Raw genomic sequence first — 15,647 nt, 5'->3', positions numbered from 1 at the left:
TAGTCTTACGAAAATGACACCACCCCTGGAAATTATACCTTATAAAACTAGACATGTTATAGTTTCCTGTCTAAATTGTATTTTATTGCGAGACCGGGAACATGTTCTATTTAGCCGGTAAAGTTTGGCTCTTTGAGTCCGCCATTACATGAATGCATTCCTGGTAAGTTATTGTTAACTCAAAGGAAGTGACATCACATGCACAATGCTTGAAAGTTCATGGCATTTCTGGCTTCATGTGCTTTTTAAAGTGTAGCATGTTTTTAATATTTTTTTTATTCCAAAACAAAATTAAAACCAAAGCATGCCTCCTAAGCGGTGTGTCGTTTAAGGCTGTTCAGGTGTAGCTGATTAAAAAAGTGGAATTTTGATCCATTACAGCCCAAAGTCAGCAGGACACTTATGGAATGAATGGGTTCGATTTGTACGGACAGAGAAAGCTAACTTCAAGCCAACAGGATAGTTTGGTGTCTGTTCCATACATTTTGAGAAAGATAAGTTTGTGAGGCAGATTCACTTAAATTTATTTGCTTAAATTTATTAGTTGTTCTTCGTCAGATCAATAACGTTCTCAGGTAGCTTCTATGCGGCCAAATATAATACTGAGCTCGACGACAGACAATTACTGAGCTAAAAGCAAATCAGAACATGCTTATTCACTCTGAGTCACTTCTTCGTCCTTGTTGTCCTAAAGTTGTGTCGAGAGTGTCACACAGAGCTCTTTCAGTACCGGCGCCAGGCACCAATGCACCACACTACACACAAACACCTGATACCATACATATCATTTATGTTGAGCTACTGCTAATTACCAGCTAACTAATGCCGCTTTTCCACTACAAACGCGGCTGAGTCGGGCTGAGCTGTGCCGTGCTGAGTCGAGCTGAGTGGGGCTGTTGGAGTTGCATTTCGACTACAACCGCGCTGAACCGTGCTGGCTGGAAGTGGGTGGACACATTGGGTGGAGTTAGTGAAAGTGGGTGGATGTCACGTGATGTCGTTAAGCAGCGCAAACAGTGACATCAGTGAGCTTTTAAGCGGTAGTCTCACGACCCGGATAGTAAAAAATAAACATGGAGGACATGGAGTCGTTAGTGTTGCTTGTCTTGGTGCTGTGGCTTGTTGTCACCGACAACGCCAACAGATACTGGCAAGAGCGTATAGATGAGGCGAGGCGCATAAGGCTTCAGAAATTCTCGTAATTCGTAATTCTTCTTCTTCCGGGTTTACGGTGTTTACAGATCCCAGCGTGCTCGCGGGGCGTGTGTGGGCATGTGAGGACACTCCTCCTCACCAATCAGTGCACAGGGGAGTGTCTGCTCACGCCCCCAGCCTCACTCGGCTTGGTTTGGCTCGCTTCAGCCCTACTCCAAAACGGTGCGAGTTTTAGGGGCTAAGCAGGGCTGAAGCGAGCTGAGTCGTGCTGTTCTTTGGTAGTCGAAACGCGAGCCGTGTCGGGCTGAAGTGAGCTGAAGCGAGCTGAAGTGAGCTGAAAAAGGGTAGTGGAAAAGGGCCATAACTCTGCGGGTGCACACACAAGTTGTTTGTAGCAATAGTTTCATAACAAAAGTACCTCAAAATTAAATGATCACACACACATGGGTTTCAGTACAATCTTTAATAACTTACCTTAGCGTGGTGAGTGGGAGCCATGTTTGTTTGCTTCTGTTCTCTCCTGCAGCACTTCTGGGTAACCAAAGGACCCGAACTGTAGAAGCCGGCTGTCTTTGTAGTGCCAGTCTTGTTACAAGCTAATGATTTCATCCAATTAAGATAATTAAGTGTAAATTAAGAATTGTGGTGAAGCCAGGGTTTTGTAATGTAAACAGTTGTTTTGTATGAGAGAAATGTAAGACTTTTGCTATTTGTAAATCTTGCCATTGCTATGTAAATGGAGGATAAATGGGGTTTTGTCTGTCTACAGCTGTTTGTGTTAATTGTAGGGGGAGGGGCTAGTGACTATTTAAAGGATATGGGACATGAAACATAAAAGCACGCTATATCAGTTTCTTTCCATTAAAAATATGAATTAATTGCATCAACAAATACAAAATCATCTATTAAATTCAGCAAAATCGTTATATTCGTGATGATTATATGGCATTTCTGCTTGACTTCCGATATGCATTTTTTGCAACCGGAAGAGCCGCTGTCACGTGATCATACCTCACAAAAACTTTTGGGGACAGCACAAGCGGGTAGATGAATGGAGAAGTGGATGACAAGAAAATTGTTTTTATAGTCTTTAAAGTACATTGGACATCATACATTGGACATCATGGTGTATTGTGCTGCTTATGGTTGCAATAATTCCAATGGGAAATGCCCTGGAGTAAGTTTTTTTGCATTCCCCAAGGACCCGAAGCTGAGGAAAGTGTGCACCTGAGCATGCGCAATAGGCTTCACGCATGTGCAGTAGGCTTGGTAGGACAACTTTACAGAACACCTGTTGAAAAAAACTTTGCACCTACTGTTTCCCACAAACTGTGTTCGGACCATTTCACTGAGGATTCTTTCAACATTAATACTCAGGTACTGAGCGATATTAATTCATGAAACATGAAACAGGAAGCATAAGGATGAGAAAAAAAAAAACAGTTCAAATCGGGAAGCTGCGCACACCTGCGCCAGGCTGCACAAATGCGCGCAGCTTCCCGACCCAAACCGCCTCTCTCTCATCCTTACACTTCATGCCTCATGCTCCATGAACCAACATCGCTATTTTTTTTTTTTTAAATCGGATCTGCGCGATTCAGCCGTGAAAAAGGCGGCATCCGCCGAAAGGCGCGCTGTTTGCATCCCTGCACGGAGGCCAGGGGACAGAGCAGGAATATTTTTGTTGATATGAGTGATCCGGTGCGATTTCGCGACCCCCCCTGTTGAAGACCTCTGCGCTAAGCGACTGAAAGCTGAGGTAAGGATTAGTATTATAATTTTGGGTGTATCAATTATTGATTATCATAATTCTGACTCGTTTCACCATTTTGAATATTTTCATCTCGGACTCTGGAAGCATTGTATCTCAATCAATCTCGAAAAATATCAGCAAAAAAAAAAACTAGCTTGCAACGGACTTTAGCTAGATCTATGATGAACTTTCAATATATGATACAAAAATAATACTTCTTTCAACAGATCATTAGCCTTTGAGCAGAATTGTTTTTAACTTACCAGGAAGTGTTATCCAGCCGACCACTTTCAGTTTCATGAGGGCTGAATGAACTCTCACTCTCAGAATCATCTGACCCGTCAGAGTAAAGACAAGATCCATGTTCATGTGAATTTCCAGCTATCGGTTCGAATTGATAGGGTCTAACTTCACATCTCTGTGAAACATCGGGAATATCACTGTCAATGGTGTCCATTTCGGTAACCTGTTTACATTAGATACCCAAGCACTGGCTCCTTGGAAAGTTTTTGTGACGTCACGGGTCACGTGACCACCTAGCTCATTAACGAATCCTTGTTTTACGCTGATGTATAGAAAAACTTGAATAATGTGATGATTTTCACATTTTTGACGCCCTGCAGTGATTTAGATGCCATTTCTTATGTCCTTTATACATAATTATGCCCAGGTAAAAATCCATGTCCCATATCCTTTAAGCCCCCTGAAGGAGGTAGTTCATTTGTCTGGCCATTTTTTATTGCAGTCTGGTTTGTAGTCCTGAGCTGTGCAGTGTTTTGCTCTTCAGACTGGAAACTTTCTTTCTACTTTAGTCTAGTTACAGTTTTGTTTTGTTTTTTTGTTAAATTCATAGGCCTACATTACTTTAACATTTTGAAATTTCAATTTTATTTTTTTATTTTTGCTCACTTGCTCACTTTTGGGAAAATCTGGACTGTAAATAAACCACCATCCTTGCACCGAAGTTGCAATTCTTTGCTGCGTCATCATTTTGTCAAAGAACCCTTGTGACCGAGTGTTACAAAACTAATGGTGGACAAGCTTTTAGTGATTTTTGGAACAGAATTCAGATGCTAATTTCTTTTTCAAACCAATTTTTTTTATTTATCAGTGAACTTTACAACCTATTTGAGCATATCACACACAGAAAACCCTAGATTTTATGATGTCATTTTTGTAAGACAAGCACTTTAAGTAAAAAAAAGAACATGTAAAGAATGTGGATATGCCTGTAAATAATTTATGCATGAAAGGGTTCAGATTTTATCTTTTTGTTCATGTCTAGTCCATATGAGCCCTGAAATATTAACTTACATTACAGGCATTTAGCAGATGCTCTTATCCACAGCGAGCTACAATGAAAACACACAGAGCATCTGGGAAGCAGTTGCTCAAGGGCACGTCACTCATGGATTTTCCTGTTGGTCCAGGGAATATTAACTTACATGGTGCAGTCAGTGTTGTAGACAAGTCACTAAACCTTGAGTCTGAGTCCAGTCTCAAGTCCTCAGTGTTCAAGTCCAAGTCATTAAAAAAAATTTCGAGTCAAGTCCATGTTGACGCCTATCAACCTGTGACACCTATTGATCCAAGTTCCAAGATCTTGGGGTGTATGGGGTATCAGGGAGGGACAGAACCTCTGCATGGGGGGCCTGCCATGCCCTGCAGGGTAGCAACATCAGCCCTTAGGGTAGCTTGTCCTGCTTTGGCTCCCACCTGATACTCAGCTCTCACCTGTGGCTCCTAGTAGCTGTAGTATGCGCAGCGGCCACACCCCGGGCAACCGCTTTGGCAGGCGGGCTAAACCAGGTGAGGGTAGCTGGGTTGGTTGCAAACCTCCCGGTGAATCAGGGATATGTCTGTCCCAGCACGTGAAGTCTGGATCTCGGCAGAACGTGCGGATGAAGTCATAAGCAGACTCAACGGACAGGAAGGTGAGATTCAGCAATGCACTGTGGAGTGCTTAGGGCATGATGAGACACACAAGGGAATCATGGTCATCCACTGCATCCGACTCCATCTCCAGCCATCTTGACACCGTCTTGCTATTGGAACAAGATGGTTTTCGGACGAGAGAGTGTGGTCGACGACGTGTGCAACTCCTCCACACTATAAACCAAGTTCCTCTTGTGCAAGTCGCTTTGTCATCCAACTGTTTTGACGTTTACTCAAGTACCTGTGGCGATGGGCGAGTGCGAAGCGGCAGGTGTGGGTGCACTGGAAGCCGTAGCAGCAGACCTGCACACGGATGGCCCAGGCTATATGGTCGCTTTCCACAGAACTGGAGCAGACGTGGAATTTGGCAGTCGTCTGGGTGTCTGAGCAGTCCTTTTCAGGATAGCACTGCTCACCCCCGAGGAATGGGGAAGGGGCTAGAAAAGGTGCCCTAAAATTGCCTGCTCCATACTTCCTCAACCAGCAGACCGTGGCTGGAGGGAACCCTATCCTAGTGGTCGTAACACAACGAAGAAGAAAACAAGGATTGTTCCACTCATTCTTGGTGCATGGAATGTACATACCCTACAGGATAAAGAGAACTCAGACAGACCCCAAAGAAGAACAGCCCTCATTGGAAATGAACTTGCTCATTATGGCATTGACATAGCAGCTCTCAGCGAGACCCGGCTGGCAGGAGAAGGAGAGCTTTGTGAAAGGGGCTGTGGCTACACCTTCTTCTGGAGCAGAAGAGGGAGTGAAGAGCGTCGTGAGGCAGGAGTCGGCTTTGCTGTGAAATCTTCATTGGTAGGAAAGCTAGCAGGGCTCCCAAAAGGTGTAAATGACAGGCTAATGGCAATGAAACTCCCCCTGCTATCTGGAAAGAAGCACCTCACCATTGTCAGTGCCTATGCCCCAACCATGACTAACCCAGATGCTGTGAAAGACGAGTTTTACGAGAATCTCTACTCTGTAATCATTGCTGCTCCAAAAGCTGATAAGCTTATCATACTTGGTGATTTCAATGCTAGAGTAGGCGCCGACAGTACTTCCTGGGAGGGTGTCATTGGCAAGCACGGAATAGGTCAGTATAACAGCAATGGTCTCTTACTTCTCCAGACTTGTGCTGAACATGAGTTAACTATAACCAACACCATCTTCCAACTTCCAACCAGAAATAGAACATCATGGATGCATCCAAGATCTAAGCACTGGCACTTGATCGATTATATCATTGTTAGAAAGAGAGATAGACAAGATGGTTGGGAGATGGATGTAAGTGGAGATGGTGTGTTTATTAATACAAGTGAAAACAGTAAACAATCCAGAATGGCAGGCAAAATCGTAAAACGGTGAAACAGGCAATAGGTTGTAGACTTGGCAGAATCAATCAATCAATCAATCAATCAAGTTTATTTGTACAGCGCTTTTAACAATAAACATTGTCGCAAAGCAGCTTTACAGAATTTGAACGACTTAAAACATGAGCTAATTTTATCCCTAATCTATCCCCAATGAGCAAGCCTGTGGCGACGGTGGCAAGGAAAAACTCCCTCAGACAACATGAGGAAGAAACCTCGAGAGGAACCAGACTCAAAAGGGAACCCATCCTCATTTGGGCAACAACAGACAGCCTGACTATAATATTAACAGTTTTAACAGGTATAACCCTCAACTGTCCTCATGGGGCCGTCCTTCACAGGAGTGGGGCGATAAAACTCCGACCCGACACAGGGCACCAGGATGGATCAAGCAGGTCCGAGGGGCAGAAGAGGCCAGCATCTCAATCCCAGGATCAACATGTAACTCAGAGGGACAGATGGGGGGGGAAGAGAGAGAGAGAGAAAGAAAACACGTTGTTAGGTATGCCCTAAAAATGACAAGTATTAAATCTGTGTGGTAGGCTCGCAGAGACGAGAGTCTTTACATCAGGCATAACACACAATGGCATGTTAATATGGTAAAATATATCATGACCTGCTCTGAGACGAGAAACAGGAAATCAGGGATCAGGAAACCAAACAAGGAAATAAGGCTTGGTAATGTGTCAGCAATGTAAGTCAATACTTCGTAAGGTGTGTGTTCACAGTTTTTATATCGGAGCGCTGACTGCGCCTTAATCTTGTGCAGGTGCGAGTCGTTTACACTGTCCGGATCGCGCCTGAGAGTCTATCTGATGCATGCGCCGAGGTGCGCAGGTGTGACACTCTTGCACGAAATTAGTATAAAAATTTATGTAGATATAAATATCTTTTGCCAAATTATTATAGAATGTTACAAAAAATAAAGAAAAAAATCTGAGTCCTCGTCCCCAGTTTACGAGTCCGAATGCAGTTAATGCATGAGTCTGAGTCCAAGTCCAAGTCATTGGTGCTCAAGCCCAAGTTAAGTCACGAGTCCTTAAAATTAGGGCACGAGTCGGACTTGAATACTACAAGCCTGGGTACAGTAATGATGGTTTATGGTCATTTCAACACTTTTATGGTGTTTTGGATCAAACAGAATGTAAAATTCACTCTTTTCTGTCACATAAATGAAAAAAAAGATTCTTGATTCAAACAGAATCAAGAGCAAAGAATGTTTATTATTATGTTATACACAAGTGACTGATCTGAGGTCTCTGTGACACCAAACCATAAGTATCTTCATACAACAAGAGGGTTAAGACTATACAGTACACATATAAAATTCCCCACTTGCCCCTCCTTTGGGCAATCTCTTTTCCCCCTCAAGCTCGGGTCCTCTACCAGACGCCTGGGAGTTTGAGGGTCCTGTGCATCATCTAAGCTGTTCCTAGTACTGTGTTTTTCTGACAGAGATCTCGGGTGTTGTTCCTGGGATCTGTTGGAGTCACTCTCCCAGTTTGGGGGTCACTGCACTGAGAGCTCTTATCACCACAGGGACCACTGTTGTCTTCATCTTCCACATCTTTTCTAGCTCTTCTTTCAGCCCTTGATACTTCTTGAGCTTTTCAAGTTCCTTTTTCCTGATGTTATTGTCACTTGGTATTGCTACATCTATCACCACAGCCTTATTCTCCCATTCGTCTACCACTACCATGTCCGGTTGGTTAGCCATTACCAGTTTTTCTGTCTGTATCTGGAAGTCCCACAGGATCTTAGCTTGGTCATTCTCAACCACCTTCAGAGGTGTGTTCCACTTTGACCTTGGGACTTCCAGTCCATACTCAACAAAGATGTTTCTGTACACTATGCCAGCCACTTGGTCATGGTGTTCCATGTACGTTCTTCCTTCTAGTATCTAGTACCTGTGTGTGTGTGTGTGTATGTATATATATATATATATATATATATATATGGGCGGCACGGTGGTGTAGTGGTTAGCGCTGTCGCCTCACAGCAAGAAGGTCCGGGTTCGAGCCCCGTGGCCGGCGAGGGCCTTTCTGTGCGGAGTTTGCATGTTCTCCCCGTGTCCGCGTGGGTTTCCTCCGGGTGCTCTGGTTTCCCCTACAGTCCAAAGACATGCAGGTTAGGTTAACTGGTGACTCTAAAATTGACCGTAGGTGTGAATGTGAGTGTGAATGGTTGTCTGTGTCTATGTGTCAGCCCTGTGATGACCTGGCGACTTGTCCAGGGTGTACCCCGCCTCTCGCCCGTAGTCAGCTGGGATAGGCTCCAGCTTGCCTGCGACCCTGTAGAACAGGATAAAGCGGCTAGAGATGATGATATATATGTTAGGGTTTTGCTGGGATTCGAACCTGGTTCGTTGGTGTGATAATCCAGCAAACCCCCACTAGGCCACCAGGGGGATGACTCAAATGCAGAGGCGTGAGGCGGAAGTAGAAAAAGAATCAAAAGGTTTATTTAAACTATATACACTATATACAGGGCAAAACAAAAGACAAAAAAAAACCCAAAGAGTATAATCCAAAAGAAAAGCAAAGTGCAAAAATACAAAAGCTAAGAAGATCAAAAAACACAGTACAAAGGAAACTGGAGATAAACATAACAGCACAAAGACTCCGTGACAAGAGGACTGAACTCAGGGGTATAAATAGACAAACTAATTAAGGACACAGGTGAAGATAATTAGGCAATTAACACAAACACAAGACACAGGAACAGTGGCGGCCTCTAGAGGCCAAAATAAACACGACATGAAAAGGAAATAACAGCGGCCTCTAGAGGCCAAAACAGTCCTAGTCCTAACAGGACCCCCCCCTCTAGGAGCGTCTCCTGACGTTCCCAGGGCGATCCGGATGGGCCGAATGGAAGTCCCGACATAGTTCTTTATCAAGGACATCCCGAGCAGGAACCCAGCAGCGCTCCTCAGGACCATAGCCCTCCCAGTCCACCAGGTATTGCAACCCGCCGCGGACCCGGCGGGAGTCAAGCAGGCGATTCACAGTGAACACAGTCTGCCCCTGGAAGATGCGGGGGGGTGGGGGGTTCCTAGGGGCAGGGGCATACGTAGACGTCAGTACGGGCCGTAACAGGGAAACATGGAAAGTGGGGTTGATCCTCAGAGTCCGGGGCAACTGGAGCCGGTAGGAGACAGGGTTCACCCTGCGCACCACCTTGAAGGGGCCAATGTAGCGAGGAGCAAGCTTGCGGTTCTCCACCCGCAGTGGAAGGTCCTTAGTGGACAGCCAAACACGCTGCCCAGGGCGGAAAGCGTGTGCAGGTCTTCTATGGCGGTTGGCCTGAGTCTGGTTAGTTCTGGAGGTCTGTATGAGGGTCTTCCTGACCTTGCTCCAGGTCTTGCGACACCGTCTCACATATTGGTTGACCGAGGGCACCCCCGCGTCCTCCTCCTGGTCCGGGAACAGAGGTGGCTGGAACCCGAATTGGCACTGGAATGGCGACAGCTTGGTGGCCGATGACTGCAGGGTGTTGTGGGCGTACTCCGCCCATGGCAGCCAGGTGCTCCACGATGTCGGGTTATCCATAGCCAGGCCTCGCAGGGTGGTTTCCAGGTCCTGGTTGAGCCTCTCCGTCTGACCATTGGACTGTGGGTGAAACCCAGAGGAGAGGCTGGCAGTGGCTCCGATGACCTTGCAGAACCCGTGCCACACTCGGGAGGAGAACTGGGGCCCTCGGTCTGAGACGATGTCCTGTGGAAGACCAAAGACTCGGAAGACATGATTAAACAAAAGTTTCGCAGTTTCAAGAGCAGAGGGGAGTTTGCACAGTGGTATGAAGCGGCAGGCCTTGGAGAATCTGTCAACTAAGACCAAAATGACCGTGTTACCTTGTGACTCAGGGAGACCCGTGATAAAGTCGACTGCCACGTGGGACCAGGGACGCCGGGGAATGGTCAGAGGATGCAGGAGACCCTGGGGACGCTGTCGTGGGTTCTTGGTTCTGGTGCAAACCTCACAGGACAGGACAAATGACCTTACTTCCTTCTCCATGTTAGGCCACCAGAAGCGTCTTTTCAGGAAGTCCAGGGTCCTCCGAGCTCCCGGGTGGGCGGTGAGAGGGGAAGAGTGACCCCACTGGAGAACCTTGGCCCGGGCTTGATGTGGGACGTACAAGAGGCCTGGTGGCCCCGTCCCAGGACCGGGGTCCTGGCGTTGGGCTCGTCGGACAGCCTCCTCAATACCCCAGCGGACAGGGGCCACAATCCGGGACACAGGGATAATAGGCCCGACTTCATTCTCCCTGTTAGTGGCAGAGAACAGTCTGGACAGTGCGTCAGGTTTGGTGTTCTTGGAGCCGGGGCGGTATGAGAGGGTGAAGTCAAACCGACTGAAAAACAGGGCCCACCTAGCCTGTCGAGGGTTCAGTCTCTTGGCTTGCTGGAGGTACTCCAGGTTCTTGTGGTCAGTCCAAACCAGGAATGGATGTTGTGCTCCCTCCAGCCAGTGCCTCCACTCCTCAAGGGCCAGTTTGACCGCTAGCAGTTCTCGATCCCCCACATCGTACCGGGACTCAGCAGGACTCAGGCGGTGGGAGAAGTAAGCGCAGGGGTGCAGCTTTCCTTCCGAACGTTGAGAGAGCACCGCGCCGACACCACTGTCCGAGGCGTCCACCTCCACGATGAATGGTTGGGAGGTGTCCGGGAGAACCAGAATGGGTGCCGTGCAGAAGCGGTCCTTGAGGTCTTTGAACGCCTTTTCTGCCTGAGGAGACCAGCCATAAGATCCACCTGTCCCTTTGGTGAGGTCTGACATGGGTGCTGCCACAGAACTGAAGTTCCTGATGAACTTGCGGTAGAAGTTAGCGAATCCTAAGAACCGCTGAACCTCCTTAACGGACTTGGGAGTAGGCCAATCCCGGACGGCCAGGGTCTTGGCAGGGTCCATTTGGAGTTGGCCTGTCCGTACAATAAATCCCAGAAAGGAGACCTCGGGAACATGAAATTCGCATTTCTGGGCCTTGGCGAACAGATTGTTCTGTAGCAGCCTCTGGAGAACCTGGCGGACATGGTGGCGGTGCTCCTGCACGGTCTTGGAAAAGATAAGGATGTCGTCGAGGTAGACAAAAACGTATAGGTTAATCATGTCCCTTAAGACGTCGTTGATTAGGGCCTGAAAAACAGCTGGTGCGTTGGTGAGTCCGAAGGGCATCACCTGGTATTCGTAGTGCCCAGACGGGGTGTTAAAGGCAGTCTTCCACTCGTCTCCCTGTCGGATACGGATGAGGTGGTATGCGTTCCGTAGGTCCAACTTGGTGAAGACGGTGGCGCCTTGGAGCAGGTCGAAAGCTGTGGACATCAGCGGAAGGGGATATCGGTTGCGCACAGTGATCTTATTCAGGCCCCTGTAATCAATACATGGTCGGAGCCCCCCATCCTTCTTGCCGACAAAGAAGAAGCCGGCTCCAGCAGGTGAAGTGGAGGGTTGAATAAACCCAGAGACCAGGGCATCTTTGAGGTATTCCTCCATGGCCTTGCGTTCTGGCTGAGAGAGTGAAAACAGTCTGCCACGAGGAGGGGTAGTCCCAGGGAGCAAGTCGATGGCACAGTCGTAGGCCCGGTGCGGAGGAAGAACGGCGGCCCTGCTCTTGCTGAATACCTCCTTGAGATCCCAGTACTCTGTGGGAACTTGAGATAACTCGGTGAGATCAGGGGGCTCGGCAGGAGACACAGGAGAGCTAGAGAGCAGACAAGAGGCATGGCATGCAGGGCCCCATTCCACAACCTGGCTTGTTACCCAGTCTATGCGAGGGTTGTGGCGAGTAAGCCAAGGAAGGCCTAGAATAACTGGGAACTCAGGTGAAGGAATCAGGTGCAGGGATATTTCTTCCTTGTGACCTTGAGACTGGAAGAAAACTGGAGAAGTAACTTGGGTGACTCTTCCATCACCTAACGCTTGGCCATCGAGGGCAGACACAGACAGTGGGACTTCAAGAGGTGCAGTCGGAATATTGATGCTTTGGGCGAAGTGAATATCCATAAAGTTCCCAGCCGCCCCTGAGTCTATCAAAGCTTGACAAGAGTGGACAGACTCACCCCAGGAGATGGAGACCGGGATGTAGATACCTTGGCCAGGGAGTCCGGGAGAGAGGGTAGGCCCCGTCACAACCCTCCCTCGGCTGGACGGGGCGGTCCTTTTCCCAAGAGTTCGGGACATGATGCTCGGAAGTGACCAGGCTTGCCACAGTAGATGCAGCACTTGTCCCTCCTTCTGCGCTCCCTCTCAGATGCGGAGAGGCGAGTACGACCCACTTGCATGGGTTCTGGACAGTCACTGAAGGAGGTAGACGGTCTCCAGGTAGAGGTAGGGAGGCTGGGGGGGCTCAAGGCTTGGTGGCGTTCTCTCATCCTGTTGTCCAGACGAATAGCATGTGAGATGAGGGTTTCGAGGTCACTTGGGCATCCAATAGAGGCCAGACCGTCCTTGATGGGGTCAGACAGACCATGGTGGAAGGCTGACACCAGGGCAGTCTCGTTCCATCCACTTACTGCTGCGAGTGTTCGGAACGAGATGGCGTAATCTGCGACGCTTCCTCCTTGCCGGATGGACATGAGCTTTCGGGCTGCGTCGGTACTGATGTCTGCCTGATCGAAGACCCGAAGCATCTCTTCAGAAAACAGCTGGAAATCAAAGCACTCAGGTCCCTGTCTTTGCCAGATAGCAGTAGCCCAGGCTCGCGCCTTACCAGCTAATAAGGTGATCACAAAGGCAATCTTGCGGCGATCCGTAGTGTAGGTGGTAGGCTGAAGCTCAAAGGTGAGTTGACACTGGGTAAGGAACTCTCGGCACTCACTGTGCTTGCCGTCATACCTCTGTGGTGCAGGAAGGCTGGGTTCGCGAGGTGAAGAAGGCAGCATTGCAGGAGGCACTGGAGCAGGAGTGGGAGCTGGATCAGGAGTGGGAGCTGGATCAGGAGTGGGAGCTGGATCAGGAGTGGGAGCTGGATCAGGAGTGGGAGCTGGATCAGGAGCAGGAACTGGATCAGGAGCAGGAGATGCAGGCAGAGATGTCAGCTGTGCCAGGGTTTTCCCAATTTGCTGAAGCAGTTCCTCGTGGCGAGCGAGGGCCTCACGTTGGCTGGTGAGCGTACGTCCATGAGCGTCCATGGTCGCTCCGAAGCGTGTCAAAGCTGCCATAATTCCCTGAAGGTTGGCCGGGTAGACAGTTGAAGCAGCCTCTGCTGAGTCGGTCATGACGGAGTCTTTCTGTTAGGGTTTTGCTGGGATTCGAACCTGGTTCGTTGGTGTGATAATCCAGCAAACCCCCACTAGGCCACCAGGGGGATGACTCAAATGCAGAGGCGTGAGGCGGAAGTAGAAAAAGAATCAAAAGGTTTATTTAAACTATATACACTATATACAGGGCAAAACAAAAGACAAAAAAAAAACCAAAGAGTATAATCCAAAAGAAAAGCAAAGTGCAAAAATACAAAAGCTAAGAAGATCAAAAAACACAGTACAAAGGAAACTGGAGATAAACATAACAGCACAAAGACTCCGTGACAAGAGGACTGAACTCAGGGGTATAAATAGACAAACTAATTAAGGACACAGGTGAAGATAATTAGGCAATTAACACAAACACAAGACACAGGAACAGTGGCGGCCTCTAGAGGCCAAAATAAACACGACATGAAAAGGAAATAACAGCGGCCTCTAGAGGCCAAAACAGTCCTAGTCCTAACAATATATATATATATATATATATATATATATATATATATATATATATATATATATATATATATATATGGTTCATCAAAGTTATGTTAACAGTAATGGATTATTTTTCTCCTGAATGTGTGGTGCGCCATCATCGCTGCTGGCATAATTGGGCCCTGCATTTTTGACACCCAAACAGTGATGTCAGATGTCTACTTACAGATGGTGCAGCAGTACGCCACTGCTAAACTTCCACTACAGATCTGATTGGCGGGGTATTTCCAACAGGATGGCTCACCGCCGCATTTTGGCCGTACTGTTCGTGCTTATCTCTACCACACACTTCCAGGTCAATGGATAGGTCACAGTGGACCATTGCCATGTCCTCCACACTCCCCTGATTTGACGCCCTGTGATTTCTGGTAATGGGGTATGGTGAAGGAGCACGTGTATAGCAGGAAAGTTTGTGATATCAATGACCTCAAGGACAGAATAAGGACTGTGGTATCATCTATTCCCCACGAAATGTGCATCCGGGCTTTAAATGGTACTGTTGATCACTAGTTTTTGTGTGTAGAACATGATGGCAAACAGGTTGAGACCATCCTGTAAATTATCTTGCACATATGATGTATGTTTTCTGAATAAATGATATATAATTTTGACTAACCCCAGTACTGTGCAAAAGTCAGTACAAAAACATTTTAAAGTTCCAAATGTTTGGTTTTTCTCCAGCGCAAAATTAAACATTACAGAAAAAAAAGTTTGTATCTGAGCAGTATATTCCATAACAGAGCACTTTTCAGATTAAAAAAGAAAACATAATGAAGGCTACCGGGTTTTGGTGCAAAATGAAGATGTGAGTGTGACAGTCAAAGTGTCCAGAAGAACTGTGGCTGGTTCTGTAAGATGCTCAGTAAAACCTACAGATCATTTCCGTACAAAACTGCACTCACTGGACCTGAGACTGCTTTTTTTTTTAAAGCAAAAATAATCTTGTTTCACACCAAATATCGACTTTGTTTCATTTATTATGGCTTACTGCTTACTGTTTATAGTATTTTTTAATGTTGAAACATTTAATTTCTTAATTTTTTAAAGCCATTTTTGGTCGACAGCATTTCTTTACATGTGCCTAAGACTTTATATATATAATGTGTTATTAAAACGAATGCATAATAAAGATAGCTACAACCCCGATTCCAAAAAAGTTGGGACAAAGTACAAATTGTAAATAAAAACGGAATGCAATAATTTACAAATCTCAAAAACTGATAGTGTATTCACAATAGAGCATAGACAACATATCAAATGTCAAAAGTGAGACATTTTGAAATTTCATGCCAAATATTGGCTCATTTGAAATTTCATGACAGCAACACATCTCAAAGTTGGGACAGGGGCAATAAGAGGCTGGAAAAGTTAAAGGTACAAAAAAGGAACTGCTGGAGGACCAAATTGCAACTCATTAGGTCAATTGGCAATAGGTCATTAACATGACTGGGTACAGGGCTTAATTTGAGGGGGAGCAAACCGGAGCGCGCTCCGGAACCTCGGACATTGGCTCCGGGAGCTATTTACACTGGATCCGGTGATCCGCCACCTCTCTTGACTATGTAACAAAATAAAAAAAAACCAAATAATTAAATAAATAAATGCAAGTTTATTTAGTGTTAATGTCTGATTTTGATATCTGTCTTGTTGGTGATTTCTCTCATGAAACGACATCCACAAAATATCTGTTTGTATATTACGGAAAAGG

This window comes from Neoarius graeffei, chromosome 18 (genome assembly GCF_027579695.1).
Source record: "Neoarius graeffei isolate fNeoGra1 chromosome 18, fNeoGra1.pri, whole genome shotgun sequence".
In the NCBI taxonomy this organism is placed as follows: domain Eukaryota; kingdom Metazoa; phylum Chordata; class Actinopteri; order Siluriformes; family Ariidae; genus Neoarius; species Neoarius graeffei.
Note: the sequence above shows the minus strand (reverse complement) of the source record.